The sequence below is a fragment of the Balaenoptera physalus genome (genome assembly GCF_965194825.1).
Source record: "Balaenoptera physalus genome assembly, chromosome: 5".
Taxonomy (NCBI): Eukaryota; Metazoa; Chordata; class Mammalia; order Artiodactyla; family Balaenopteridae; genus Balaenoptera; species Balaenoptera physalus.
In genome coordinates, this window is record NC_138884.1 from 56,919,126 (window position 1) to 56,934,846 (window position 15,721).

A 15,721-nucleotide genomic window follows, 5' to 3' on the forward strand; every position below is an offset into this window, starting at 1 on the left:
CACAGTCATGAAAAGACAAAAAGGGAAGAATATATATATATCATTGCTCCCAAAGTCCACCTCCTCTGTTTGGGATCATTTGTTTTCTATTCAGGTATCCCACAGATGCAGGGTACAACAAGTTGATTGTGGAGATTTAATCCGCTGCTCCTGAAGCTGCTGGGAGTGATTTCCCTTTCTCTTCTTTGTTCGCACATCTCCTGGGTTTCAGCTTTGGATTTGGCCCCGCCTCTGCGTGTAGGTCGCCTGAGGGCATCTGTTCCCCGCCCAGACAGAACGGGGTTAAAGGAGCAGCTGCTTCGGGGGCTCTGGCTCACTCAGGCCGTGGGGAGGGAGGGGTACGGATGCGGGGCGAGCCTGCGGCGGCAGAGGCCGGCGTGACGTTGCAGCAGCCTGAGGCGCGCCGTGCGTTCTCCCGGGGAAGTTGTCCCCGGATCACAGGAGCCTGGAAGTGGCGGTCTGCACCGGCTCCCGGGAGGGGCGGTGTGGATAGTGACCTGTGCTCGCACACAGGCTTCTTGGTGGTGGCAGTAGCAGCCTTAGCATCTCATGCCCGTCTCTGGGGTCCGCACTGATAGCAGCGGCTCGCGCCCGTCTCTGGAGCTCGTTTAGGCGGTGCTCTGAATCCCCTCTCCTCACGCACCAGGAAACAAAGAGGCAAGAAAAAGTCTCTTGTCTCTTCGGCAGCTCCAGACTTTTTCCTGGACTCCCTCCTGGCTAGCTGTGGTGCACTAGCCCCTTCAGTCTGTGTTCACGCCGCCAACCCCAGTCCTCTTCTTGGGATCCGACCGAAGCCCGAGCCTCAGCTCCCAGCCCCGCCCACCCCGGCGGGGGAGCAGAGAAGCCTCTCGGGCTGGTGAGTGCTGGTCGGCACTGATCCTCCGTGCGGGAATCTCTCCGCTTTGCCCTCCGCACCCCTGTGGTTGCGCTCTCCTCCGTGGCTCCGAAGCTTCCCCCCTCTGCCACCCGCAGTCTCCGCCCGCGAAGGGGCTCCTAGTGTGTGGAAACCTTTCCTCCTTCACAGCTCCCTCCCGCTGGTGCAGGTCCCATCCCTATTCTTTGTCTGTTATTTCTTTTTTCTTTTGCCCAACCCAGGTACTTGGGGAGTTTCTTGCCTTTTGGGAGGTCTGAGGTCTTCTGCCAGCGTTCAGTAGGTGTTCTGTAGGAGCAGTTCCACGTGTAGATGTATTTCTGATGTATCTATGGGGAGGAAGGTGATCTCCGTGTCTTACTCTTCCGCCATCTTGAAGCTTCTCCCAAGTAAACAATTTTTGAAAGTTAATTTTTCCTTAAGTTAAACATTCCTGACCCACATCAACTGAGTGCCCTGCCCCCTGAGCATCCACGCTTGGAGAGAGATTTTTAAATAACCAGAATACTAAGAATGAGACTTTCATTGAATAAAAGAAGCCAGCAACTTTGGTAAAGCTTTTGCTTTTAGTGGCCCAACAGGGAATTCTGGGATACAGTAATGCTGCAGGATGGTGCCCCAATATGTGTGATTCAGGACACGCCTTTAGAAAAGCTTGCAAGAAATCATGGGCTCAGACAGCTGCGTGTCTTTTCATTTTGATGTCTTTGGAGAGGAAGAATTTTTAGAGCATACACTATTTTTTGGACAGGTATAAGTAATAGCTGTCATTAAAGCAGCTTTAGGATTTAGGGTAATTGAATTTGAGATGCTTGGATTATGATGCCTAGTATCTCTCCTTACTTTTGCTGTTAACTAAAACCTAGAGGGAAGAAAGCAGATCAGAGTATTGTAATTGTGTCTTCCCATGTGCCTAAGGGGTAGAAGTCCTTGACTGGATTTTCCATTTCCTTTCAGGCAATTCTTTTCTGCTCACAACTTTCCTAGATAGTCAGTACACTGGATATTCTCAGCCAGTAGTAATACTTCTCCTCCTCCTCTCTCTCAACTAATTCCTCAGCATTCTTGTGCCCCAGAAAGTCAGATTAAGCCATGGCTTCTGTCCAGTAAATTTCTCAATGCTGTTAAAAATGTATCTTCTAAAGGTAATTCAGATTTTTAGAAGGCTTTGAAATTATCTGGAGTAACTTTATTTTCTCTCAAATTGTGAGGTTATTTTGATTTCAAATAGCAACTAAGGAGAGAATATTAATTTCTATATTCTCTGCATATTGGAACAATATCAGCATAAAATGATAGAAGGCCTGGAATGGCCTTCTTCCCTATTCTGAACCCACATCAGTTTCATCAACTGTCTAATGAACACAGGGTATGTTGGTGGATGTTAGTGCAATGGTTAATAGATCAGATGATATGAACAGAACTGTGAAGTTAGAGAAGTTGGAAAGGTAATTCTTAATCAGTGGTTGGAATACAAACCCTGAGTAGCCATCTATTGTGGCCACACCAGTTTTTCAGAAATAATATGTAAAAGACTATTCTAGGCCGTGGAACATTGCTATTGGTCTGTATGTTGGCCCTAAACTCGAATGTGGTATCCTAAATCAGTGGCATGGGATAGACCTTCACCATCAGGTCACCTCTTGCCCCTCCATTTTAGGACCCAAACTAAATCAATCTCAGTAGTATCCTTGGCCCATTTTCCTTGTGTCCTACCTTGGCTGCCATTTACTTAGACTTAAAGGGGGAAAGTGGGAATTAAGAGGAGAGGGTGTGCCATGTAGTTCTTTAGGTGGGCTCACTGAAACCTAAAACAATGCAAGGAAAACCAAAACAAACTAGCAAGCAAGACAAAGCAAATACACAATAATAGCAAATACCAAACAAACTGCCTCACCTTTGAAGAGACATCTACATTTCAAATAGATGTCTGTCCTCAGTGCCTTCATTACTTCTACCAGGTACCTTCCCTTAACAACCTAAAAGCGGCCTTGAAGGTGATGAATACCTAGTACTTTCACTACTGGTCAGACGGCCCATCAGGGCTCCATCATAATTTGTATGCCATTTAATCTGGGGAAATAACAACAAAGCTCTATAGCCTTTGAGTCCTTATTGCAACTGCATCTCGTGTCCAAGGAAAGGACAACTCAGTCTCACCAGGTGCACAACAAGTGGTGTACAAAAGGGCCCTGAGTGCAAAATGAAGTGAAGGGGAAGGAATAGTTCATTCTGAAAAGGTTGAGGGGCACATATAGGAAAATTATTATTTTATCCCTTACTTTCATATCATTTCTTTGCTATCCGAGGCAGTGGCTTGAACAGTGTATATTTGAATATTTGTCAAATCACGAAGGTGGCAAGAACAGGGGAACCAGCAGAAATCTGTGTTGGCAGATAAAGGATGGAAAGGCATCTCTGAGGGATTTTGTATTCCTATCAAGCTGCATTCATCCCAGTTCAATTCTAAAAGGGCTGAGGTTTGGGCTTAAACCTAGTCAGGTGGTCCAGATGGACCAAAAGTAAGCCATAAGAGCAACTCTTATTCTTCTAGATCAAAGCCTAACCTAGATGTTTTTCTAATGGCCTCCTTAATCTAACTCTGGTTCTTCCTTGGTCTTCTGACCTAGGGGAGAGGTGAGGAAGCAACCTGTCACAGTCCGATTACTCAGTGTATGTGGAAAGAAGTTTTTTAAGCCTTTGTTCCTTGCATCAAGAGCTCCAACCTGACAACACCATGACTAAGAATATGCTCAGCCATGACCTAGATATGAATACATTTGGCCCCCTGTATCCGTGGGTTCTGCATCCATGGATTCAACCAACTGCAGATTGAAAATATTTGGAAAAAGAATTCCAGAAAGTTCCAAAAAGCAAAACTTGAATTTTCCACATGCCAGCAACTATTTACATAACATTTGTATTAGGGATCAACTCTGGACTTTTTCAGGAAAACCATGAGAACAGAGGAGCATCTTTAAAAGAGGAGTATGAGTCAGACACACAGCTATTAAGGCTCGCTAGACCGCAGCGGGCTCTAGCAGCGATAACATTGAGAAAACATCCACAACTCTCAGCTGGAATATAACTACGTCTGACGCTGGTCACTTCACCACAGTGTTGACGCTGCATTTGGGCAGCGAAGGCCAGGCCCACATCCTTGGAGGGGTAAACAACAGCAGCCAAACCTACCTCCTCAGAAAAAGGGTCCCAACTCTAGCTTTCCAAAATTCTACCTGGAAAGTGACTCCTTAGGAGTCTTCTGAAAAAACTGTTAGGGTAAAACTATATCAGTAAGGATTAAGTGAGTACAGGTTTCCCCTGCCATGGCACAGTAGAACGTTCCTATGAAACCTTTCATAAGTTGAAATGGTGTAAAGCAAAGAGGCAATTACTTTGGGACACATCTTGCTAACAGATGCTCACAATAAATCAAGATAAAGAACAGATGCTCGTAGTTCAGAGCTCTGGCGGCTTGATGCTGAGGTGCTGAGGGTAGTTCCCAAGGAAGGAGCTTGGCGGTGCCACTCTGGCTGCCTGGGGTGGGAGCTGCCTCTGTAACAGCTACTGCAAAACAAACACTGAATGCTATTTTCAATTTTCATCTTTTTTTGTAAAAGTGAAAATCCTCTTTGGATTTTTTTTTTGCTTAGTGAAAACCTACAAATGTAGGTCTTTTGTAAAAGCAAAGTGGTGTAGAGCAAACTTGCAAAAACTGGGGGATACCTGTATCTGAATGCCTTCAATGAGACAGAAATGCATTTTCCTGCCAGGGGTCAGTCTGGAGGAGGGCAGCCCAGGGCTGTGTGGCACAATCCAGGCACCCAAGGCCCGTTCACCTCAATGCTCTGCTCTCCCCGGAGTGTGGCCCTTATAGTGGCTGGAGTTCGAGCCTCAAATTCTCATTTTAGCCGGCAGATGGAAAAAAAATATGATGAAGGAAGTTCAAAAGGCACCTTCCCACTGTCCTTTAAGGAAGGTCCAGAAACAACCATCTAACAGTTCTGCTTACATTTTATTAGCCAGACATAGTTATCTGGCCATGTTCAGTTGTAAGGGAGATGAGGAACTGCCACCTTTATTCTGTATGACTATATACCAGGTAAAACTTGGGAGTGTGATTACACTGGGAAACTAGAGAACGGGAGTGCTGGTCCTTAGTTACTGTGGCAGGGACTGCTAGTTAGCCCCACCACACCCAGAGTACAGATGTGGTGCATATATACAATGGAATATTACTCAGCCATAAAAAGGAATGAAATCGTGCCATTTGCAGAGATGCGGATGTACCTAGAGACTGTCATACAGAGTGAACTAAGTCAAAAAGAAAAAAACAAATATTGTATAATATTGCTTATATGTGGAATCTAGAAATATGGTACAGATGAATTTATTTGCAAAGCAGAAATAGAGACACAGATGTAGAGAACAAACTTATGGACCAAGGGGGGAAAGGGGAGGTGGGATGAACTGGAAGATTGGGATTGACATATATACACTGCTATGTATAAAATAGATAACTAATGAGAACCTACTGTATAGCACAGGGAACTCTACTCAGTGCTCTGTGGTGACCTAAATGGGAACGAAATCTAAAAATTGTGGGATAGTATATATGAATAACTGATTCACTTTGCTGTACAGTAGAAACTAAGACAATATTGTAAAGCAACTATACCCCAATAAAAATTAATTTAAAAAATGTGAAGAAGGTTTATTGGATTATTTGCCATTTATTAGTGATCAGAAACTGGAAGAAACAGAATATTAAACAAGTTTTGTGGCCCAGGGAGAAGGGGAAGGTGGCAAGGAATGATCACATAGCAACTTGGAGGACATCTATACTTGTCTCCTGGGTTCATACTTGAGAATGAGGAGACCCTGGAAGCCTAAGTGACTTGTCAAAGGTCAGGTAACTCTAACCTGCCAGTAACTGTAACCCACGACTGACTCCCAACCAGTATCCTCTCATGCCTCATGGATACCCAGTGTCCTACAGATAAGGAAGATTTCTCTACTCTGTACCTAAGAGATTACTGACATTTTACGTGGCAGATTCAATAGGATGGCCGAGAGACAAAAAACAAAAGGGAAGAAATTCCTATTTATGACTATTGTGTACTTTGCCAGTGTTAGTCGTCTGAGTCAAGACCCCAAAGTCTATAAATTCCCAACACTCCTCTGCCTCTGCACAGCATTCCCAGCAGGTGATCTGGCCTCTGCTTGAATCTCCTCAGTGACAGGGCAGCTACTTTGAGTCAGCCCACCCTGATTCATGTTGCTTTAGTTGTTACGTAGTTCCTGATTCAGAAGAGAAAATATCTTCCCCCCATTTTGCAAAAAGGCTCTGAATGAATTTAAAACCATGCTAAAAAGTATTTGTGGAAAGAGCGGTTACTATTCTTAACTTAATATCAAGATTTGGGACATACCATGGAGTCCTTTAAAAACATAATTTGTAACCTAACTCAAGAGTTACAACTAGTTGAATACCTAAAACCATTCTAACTGTTGTGTTAGTGAGTTCACAGGTGATTGGTTGATGTTATACTCATTGCTATTTAAGAGATTAATTTGGTGTAAAAGAGGACAAGGAAACATCCTCTAAGATGGGAGATGGAGAAATAGGAGGCTCTGAAGTATTGTGGTATTTTATGTGCTAGTGGGAGAAACAAAAGCTACAAATTGAAGAACTTTCAAGGGCCTTGATTTTCATATTTCACATTCTAGGAACTTATTTTTATAATTTAAAAAAAGGTTATGATAGTAAATTTTATATTATTTTAATTTTATCACAATAATTTTTTAAAGGTGGGGGGAGGTATGGTACAGGAAATAAAAACAGCAATAGTTTCAGAGTTGACATGTCAAATTATACTTGGTCTCTTCTCCAATCCACATTATCTGAAGGAACATTGCCAATTGGCGAGTCAGAGTTTTGTGCAATGGTTTGCTTTTATAACAGGTGCACTTTTTAATCCCCTGAATGGACTGGTAAACAAGAGGTAGGGATACACATTTATAACCCTGGATGTTCTGGAAATTTTTAAATATATATTTTCTAGTAAATAATTAGATTGTCCCAGATGGCCACACACATTTGACTCTCCATAAACACTGCTTGCTCACACATAGTTTAATAGAATTATATCAATAAGGAAGGTGGACTTTCATCATCGAACTTGAGCTGAACTATACAGAAGTCCATCTGAATCATAAACAAAGGTCTATAAATTTGATGTATAGGCCCAGATGTTGAAGAGTATGTGGGATAAGAGGGCTTTCCAGGAAAATATTGAAAAACCAAGTTCCCATCCTCAAAGGCTTTTCAAGGTTTGTGGGTCTTGTTCATGTTACTGGAAGCTCTACACAGCAGTTATTTCATCTGCTCTTGGGAAACATACATATCCACCTAGTGGACTGTAATTTCTCAAAGGCCAAACCTGGGTGCCATTCTTTCACCAACTTCCGCATGTCTTATGGCAATCAGCGCTCTCTCCTGCTTCGCCATCACGAGTTAGAAAATAACAACTGCCATGACAGGTACAGAGAATTACCTAGTTCCTCTTACCTACTAGATTGTGAGTCTTTTGAAGACAGGCTCCATTGTGTTTCACACATAATAGATAGTCAAAGAATTGTTGGGTTCTGTAGGAAAGCAGAGGAAGGAACAATTAATTTCAGCTCCTGCATGAAAGGAAGGTCAGAGCCACTTTCATGTAAAACCTTCGGAGTTGGCCCAGTAAGGATTTTCTTTCTATTTGTTTTTCTTTTTTCTGGAAGGACCCGGTGCAAACAATTAAAAGAAATGTTTCTTAAGACAGGAACAAGCTCACAGCCAGTGAGCAAGTGTTTGGCATAGAGAAGATTCAAATATGTTCTGCCCAGGGTTCGAGGATCACCAAATACCAATATCATTTTTTCTCTAACGATCCAGGTTGAACATGAATTGTGTTTGGGGGAGGGGACAGAGGGGCATGTGAGCCACCTACAGCTAATTCATTTTCTCCCAGTTTTGAAGAGACAGCCCAACCAGCGCCATGCGTTTTAAACTTTTATTTTTAGCCACAGAATCTCATCTTTTTGCAAACAAATTCTTACCCACAATCCCTATATTTAGATTAAAACAGGTGAAAGTACAGCAGCGCAGGTGGAAGCAGCAGGAGCCCAGCCACTCCATTGAGTCCCCTCCCTTCCCCCAAAACCTTTGGGCCACATCAGCTGAAACGCAGACTCAAAGGAACAGTTTGAAGCCCCCAGACAACCTGACGCAACCTGGTAAAAATCCATGGAAAATGTGCTTGTGAAGCAAAATGGACCCAGGAAAACCCCGCACAGGCTCCGCAAGGTCTAGGGCTATTTATTTTCTGCTGCCCCTCCCCTCCCCCGCCCATCAGGGAATGGGGAACTGTGGTGCTCAGGATTGCATCACTGCCACACAGCCTTTCCCCTTCCTCTTCTCCACTGGGGACCTTTTCAGCACAGTCTCTGCTCATCACGCCTCTTGAAGTCAAAGCTATTTCCCTGGGGAGGGGAGCTATATGTTGTAATTAAGAATCTGGGCTCTGAGTCTGACTCTGGGCTCCAGCACTTGCTGGGTGCAGGCGCCTAGGTACTCACTCTCATTTTGTCCTAGATTTCCCGCTCACGCTAGAGGGACAGTAATAGCACCTGCCCTATAGGGTTGTCATAAGGATTAAAGGAGGTAATGACCGTAAGAACCTTGGGACAGGGCCAGGCACAGAGTGAATATTTGGTAAATGCTAGGTATCATTAGGAACACAGTCGGTTTTCTTGCCTGATGCAGGAAAACCAGCTCAAGTGGCTCACTCCTGCTCCTAATTTTCTGGGTCACCTGAATGTTCCTTGCTGGCTGCAAGCCAAACACGCGGGCTCAGGGATCACTCGTATGTGTATTCCTATGCATGTGTCAGTTTGAGAAGTATCGGAGCACATCAGGTGCCACTGCTTTCCTCCTGCACTCTATGCAGCAAACCTTTAATGACAACTCTCAGAAGCTTCTAGAAACTCCAACTTTTGTCGGCTCTGTTTTTCCCTCAAGATACTTTGTTATTCAGTCCTTAGAGTTCTGAGCTGGCCTTCTCTTTCTTGTATCATGAAAACCCATGTTAAAAGTTTTTAATTGGTACAAGCAGGACTGACTAAATAATTTTCAGGACCCAGTGAAAAATGAAAGCATGGGGTGCCTTGTTCACAATAATTAAGAATTTCAGGGCAGTGACAGCAGAGCATTAAACCAAGTGCAGGGCCCTTCTCTCACATGTCTATGAAGCTGGCCTTAAATACAAACATCAGCATCTTTAAAGCCTTTACTTCATTTATCTATGTCACAGTCAGGATAGGATATTCAATTTACACGATGAGATTTCCCTTATTTTTATGCAGGAAGGATTGAAGGACAGAAAGTACATATATATGACACTTGTTTATTCCTCCCACAGAAAATAGTTGTAAATAAGAGGCAAGAGATTCTGTCCGAAGATCTATATGACAGATTCTTATACAAGCAGGAAAATGGTATTTTCTCTCTTTCTGCTGGGGAAAGAACGCAGTTTATTTTTCTTGGATTCCCTATGACACTTCATTTTAGCAAATAGCCCAGAATCTCATCTCTCAGCTGTCACCAGTCTCATAAAAAGATCTCAATATTCTTAAAGGTGTTGTACTCGCTATTTACAAAGGAGATTAACTGTTCACTTATCAGTACTTCTTTTGTTGTGCTATGAGGAATCCTTATAGGAACCGAGCTGATTTTTCTGCTATCTTAATGGTGATTCCCCCCAGAAGCAGAGCCTGAGATAGGATTTAATTATCAATAGTTTATTGGGAGATGCAGCGAAGGAGGGAAGGGAAGGCAGCCAAAAAAAAAAAAAAGGTGAATTATTAAGCCAGCTATCCCAGAGATTGACTGGAAATTAATGATGTTGAGAGACCCTGAGATGCGGTGAGATACCAGACCCTGAGATACCACAGACCACCGAATTATCTCACCTGGGGGCTCGGGGGGCTGGGGCCTTTAAACACCAACTCCTATCAGTCAGTGATTGAGAACTGCTGGGGGTGGGTGGGCTAATGCAGCCAGTGCATTCTGGGATGGTAAGGCCTCAGGAACAGGCAGATGCTGGGAGCGTCTGCTACGTCTGCAATATTAAATTGGAAAGCAAGTCTACACTGCAAGAGAAAATTGGAAAGCAGACAGCTTTGGGTTCCAAGATCAGCGCTACCGATTAGCTGCAGGATGATTTGGGGTAAGTTAACACACGAGCCTGTTCTTCATCTATAAAATAGAAATACTACCTCACTTACCTACTTGCAGGATTATCGAGGTGATTAGAACTGTGTGAAGCCTCAGACAGCCGTTTACTGTATGTAGAGAGCGGCCATTAAATTGTTTTTAAACTAGTACATATTTCTCAAACTTAAATATTCATAACTTTCACTTGAAAATCTGGTTAAACTATAGATTTTGATTCAGCGTACTTGGGTCGGCCATGAGGGTCTGTATTTCTAGCAAGCGCCCAGGTGATACAGATGCTGCTGGTCCATGGACCATACTTTATGCAGTAAGATTTTAAACCATTCTAAAAGTTTTGGTTTTTTTTTAAATTACAATATGCAGTAACTCATAAAATATTTTCCCTGGATCCACTGAGTTTCATCATAGCAAAAAAAAAAAAAAAAGTTTGATTGTATTTGTGACAGCTGTTAGCCTTATATGGAACATAACAACCAGCTGGGTTGGTCACCACTAATAAACTTAACTGACTGGGGTTCCCAAAGCAGAGTTACACAGAGAAGAAGTACAGAATGAAAAATATATAGGCTAGATAAGGATTTCAGCATTATGGGAAACCTAAGAAAAGAAAAAAGTTGCATCATTATTAGAGAATGAGGTAAAGGAAGAGAGCCCAAAGGCATATTTCTAAGCAATTCATGACACTAATCCAAAATTAATGTGATGTGCTTTGAGACGTTTCCTATGTACCATACATTATGTAGGGTAATGATGTAAAAGAATGTACGTGGTGTTTACAATCTGTTGAGGGGAACAGACACATACGTGCAGAGACTAAGCAGTAAAAATGTGAATAAATAGTTCTCCTTAGTGAGAGAGTTTTGTTAGGCACAGGGAGATTATTTTGGTCTGGAATACCTAGGAAAAGTGTAGTTGGAAGGGGGATTTCAACAGAGCCTTCAGAGGACAAGAGAGTCTTGAGTTTGAATATAGTGGGAATATATAGGGAAATGATCATAACTTTAACAAAATGGTTCTAGAAAATGTGCCTCAAAAAGGGCATTGTTTAGGAATATATGTTGTCAGTAACAGGGCTTGGGTATGAACTGTGGCCCACAGTGTACTTATTGACCCCTAGCTGAGGCAGGTAGAGGTCAAGGAGCAGGTGACGAATAGGAACATCATCACTAAGAATATGGAAATTGGAGTCAGATCTGGGTTCACACACAGATTTCAGTAAGAACTAGATGTGCGGCTTGGAAACACTGTTCACTCTGAATCTCCTTTCTTATCCATAAAATGATGAGTTCATGTTTTCTAAATAGGATTGAGGTGATGATTAAATGAGATAATTCATGAAAGGTAACCCATGTATATTCCTGGGCACAGGGCCTGGTTCATAGTCAGTGTTTGAAAAGTAGTAAGTATTAACAGAGTCAAAACAGAAAGGAGAAAGGCCAGCAAAAGTTTTAAAAAAAGAAGAAAGAAAGAAACCTCATTGTGGTCACAGCAGTGCTTATGACCAGGAAATTCTAGGAGGTGAAGGGGGTCACAAAGACTGGGGCTCCAAGATACCTGGAAGCACAGAGCTTCAGTTGATATTGTCAATGACACACACACAGCATATTCTAATCTTTCATAGAAGAGAAGGGGGGGTGGATGGCTTCTAGATGTGCTGCCCCCCTCAGGAATAAAGATTTGATTGCCCCACCACACTGGGGGTTCCCTCTAGCCGAAGAAAGCCGCCTTGCTCAGAGTCACACCCCTCCCCTGTGGTCCACATCCAGTGACTATTGGTGCAGAGGTGCAGGCTGAGGAACTATAAACAACTCTGAAGGGTTGAGTCCATCTTCAGAAATTGCCACAGGGTCGACTGAAGCTTCATTTAGATGGCATCACGTCTCGGTTTCTCCTTCTACTCAATCCTGTTTCCTTCCTTTCCCTTCCACAAGTGTTGAACCCAAGGACGCTCTGTAATAAATCTCCTGCATGGTAATCTCCATCTTAGAGTCTGCTCCCTGGAGAATCAACCTGTGACAGGAGGCACTGCTGATGGTAGCTGGAGGACATGTAGCTCTTGGCACAAGGTGGTAGTGTAGGTATTAAAATGATCACAGGTAATGAATTTGTATGGTGTATGTGGAAGAAAATACACTAGCTGGTGCTAGCTTCCACCATTGGAGAAATATGAAGGAAATACTAACTTTAAAGACAACTGAATTGGGTGACTTTTCTAACTCAGTTGAGACTTTAGAAAAAAGATAAGCTGGGGTGAAAGGCTGAGGTTCTCCTTAGTAGCACATAAAGAAGCTCTCATGTCCTTCAAGAGAAGAGCTGAGAAAGTTGAGGACAAGGCCCAGGAACTAGCATTAGAGTCACCAAATTTCAATGGAGGTTAAACTCTCAGCCTAGACAGATCTGCTATGCCAAGGTCAGGGCCCTGCTTGGGTAAAAATAAGACTCTGACATGTGGGATGGGCACACCTGGGTAGATTACCACTCCCCACCCCTATCTCGAATCTCCAGATTCCCAGGAGCCCTACAGAAGTAGTATGCCCATCCCTAGTCAGGGGTAGTACTCTTCTCTTGTTCAAAGGCAGTGCAGAAGTTTTTTTCCTTACAAGACAGCATGTGCCAAACTCAGGATCTGGCCCTACCCTACCGACCCACTCGGCCACTAGGTCTATAACTACAGGTTGCAGCAAACACAGCCAGAGACATGGTGGGCATGAGAAGGGAGGAAAGAGACTATATCCCAAAGGAGCTACAGGACCTAGTCATCCTTTATAAACATGCACTGGAAGATTATACATGGGGTTGGTTTCTGAGGGTGCTGGAATATTGCTCGAACACACAGTTTGTCAATTTGAGAGGCTCTTCTAGGATTATGTGATTTAAAATTCTGGCAAGAAACACCAAGAGATGGTGCAAACACAATCCTAGAGTGGCTCTTAAAATCATGGAAAAAGATAGCTCATACTAAGTGGGAAAAGAAACACCAGAGTTGCCGTGGCAGGTGGTAGACAAAGAAAATAAAAGTCTGAGAGAAGTACACAAGCCAGAGTACGTATACTGTGTAAGGCTGGAAATGCCATTACAGAATTATTATGCTTACTGATAATAGGGCATCCCCCAGCCCCACACCCACATGCACACTATAGAGGACAGGTGGTGGTACTTAACCATCTGAAGCCAGATAGATGCCATTATCGTAACGTATGGCAAGGATGAAAGGCTAATGGATGGATCTGACTTGCAGAAAATTATGGAACTGATTAACAGAAAACTGTATCCCTAGGGAAAAATAGGGGGCAACTAACAGGGTCCTACATGTACTCAATCTGTATAATGAAAAGAAGTTAAGAATGACTCACTGCAAGGTTGACAGCAGTTGCTCCAATATATAGTCATGACCCATTGCCCAGATTCCAGGTCTGAACGCTTTTTCAGGCCTGGAACCCAGTTACTAAAGAGGTCAGACACCAACAACTTTGCAACACCATGGCAAGTGCACACGGTGATGAGTCCCCCAGTCTTTCTCCAGGGTCATTTATATAAACAAATGTGCACTATGGAAGGGGACTATTGGATGGGGTCTGAGTTAACACTAATGCCCAGAGATCTGAAACATCAATCATTTCTCCATTTAAAATGGAGCTATATGGGGGCCAAGTAATAAATGGATTCAGTGGATAAATCAACATTTCAAACTAAAGATTTGTGTCTTCCTAATACTCAGGAAAATCATATTTTTTCAATTTCTTTCTTCCACTTCCCTTTTCTTAAAAAATTGAAATGTAGTTGACATACAATATTATGTTAGTTTCGGGTGTCCTACATAGTGATTTGACATTTGCGTTCATTAAGAAAATCATCACAATAAATGTAGTAACATCTGTGCTCATACAAAGGTATTATAATATAATTGACCATATTCCTTATGCTGTATATTACATTCTTGTGGCTTATTTATTTTATAACTCGAGGGTTGTATCTCTTAATCGCCTTCTCCTATTTTGCCGAACCCTGGACCCTCCTTCTGTCTGGCAAACATCCATTTATTCTCTATGAGTCTGTTTTTGTTTTGTTTTGTGTGTTCATTTTGTTTTTTAGATTCCATATATAAGTGAGATCATATGGTATTTATCTCTCTCTGACTTATTTCATAAAATACCCAAAAGTGGAATTGCTGGATCATATGGTAGTTCTATTTTTAATTTTCTGAAAAAACCCATATTGTTTTCCATAGTGAATGCACCAATTTACATTCCCACCAACAATGCACCAAGGTTCCCTTTTCTCCATATCCTTGCCAACATTTGTTGTGTTGTAGTTGTGATGTTCCTCTCATTTCTGTGTCACCAACCCTGGGGTGTGGGTCCTGACTATATCACACCTCTGCCTCTCCTACCCATTTTGTTGTGCATCCTTCTTTATAACATTAGTTATGGAAAATTGTATCTGCTAGCCTTCAGATCGTTCTCATAGATAGTTGCTTTGTAAGTAGTTGTAATTTTGGTGTGCCCATGGAAGGACGTGTGTTCAGGTCTCCCTACTCTGCCATTGTGGGGAAGCTCCATTTCCCATTTTCTTGGATGGTAGACCTAATCTTCTGTATTCATCTTTGAATTTTCTCATATTTTATGGCTTTACAATATGGAAGATTTCTCCAACTGTATATTTTATTATTTTATAAGCCTGTTTCTGCAATGATTTTAAAAATCAACTTTAATATACATATAATAAAATGCATCCATTTTAAGTGTACAGTTTGATAGGTATTCATCTGTGCACCTACCACCCAATGAAGTTACAGTAAATTTGGTTATTCCAATCAAGGTATGTCTCCAAAAATTCCCTCATGCCTCTTTATCATCAATATCCACCCCCACCAGATACAGTAACTGCTGACCTCTTTTCTATCACTGTAGATTAATTTTCCTCTACTAAAAGGTCACATAAAAGGAATCATGAAGTACATCTTCTCTGGTGTCTGGCTTCTTCAGCATGTTTTTGAAATCCACAGTGTATGCATGAACACACACATTGATTTTTACTATCAAGCAGTCTTCTGTTGTATGGATATATCATTTGTTTAACCACTCATTTAATTGACATTTGGGTTTTAGGCTACTATGAACAAAGATACTAGGAATATTCATGAACCGTTGTCTTTCTGTGGACAAGTGTTTTCATTTCTTGTTGGTACTTACTTAGGAGTAGAGTGATGGGTCATATGGCAAATGTAAGTTTAACTTTATAAGGAACTTCCAAATCGTTTTCCAAAGTGGTTGTACCATTTTATATTTGCACCAGCAATATATGAGAGTTTCAGTTGCTCTATATTCTCACCATTGGGTAGTCTCAGTTTTTGTCTTTAGCCATTCTATGGATTTATAATAACACGTCATGATTTAACTTGTATTTCCCTGATGACTAGAAATGTTGTGCATCTTTTCATGTATATATTGGCCATCCTTATATATTTTTTATTTTAAGGATCAAATTATCAGTCCAATTTAAAAACTGGGTTTTTATCTTCTGATTATCAAGCTGTAAATGTTCTTTATATATTCTGGATGCAAGTCCTTCAT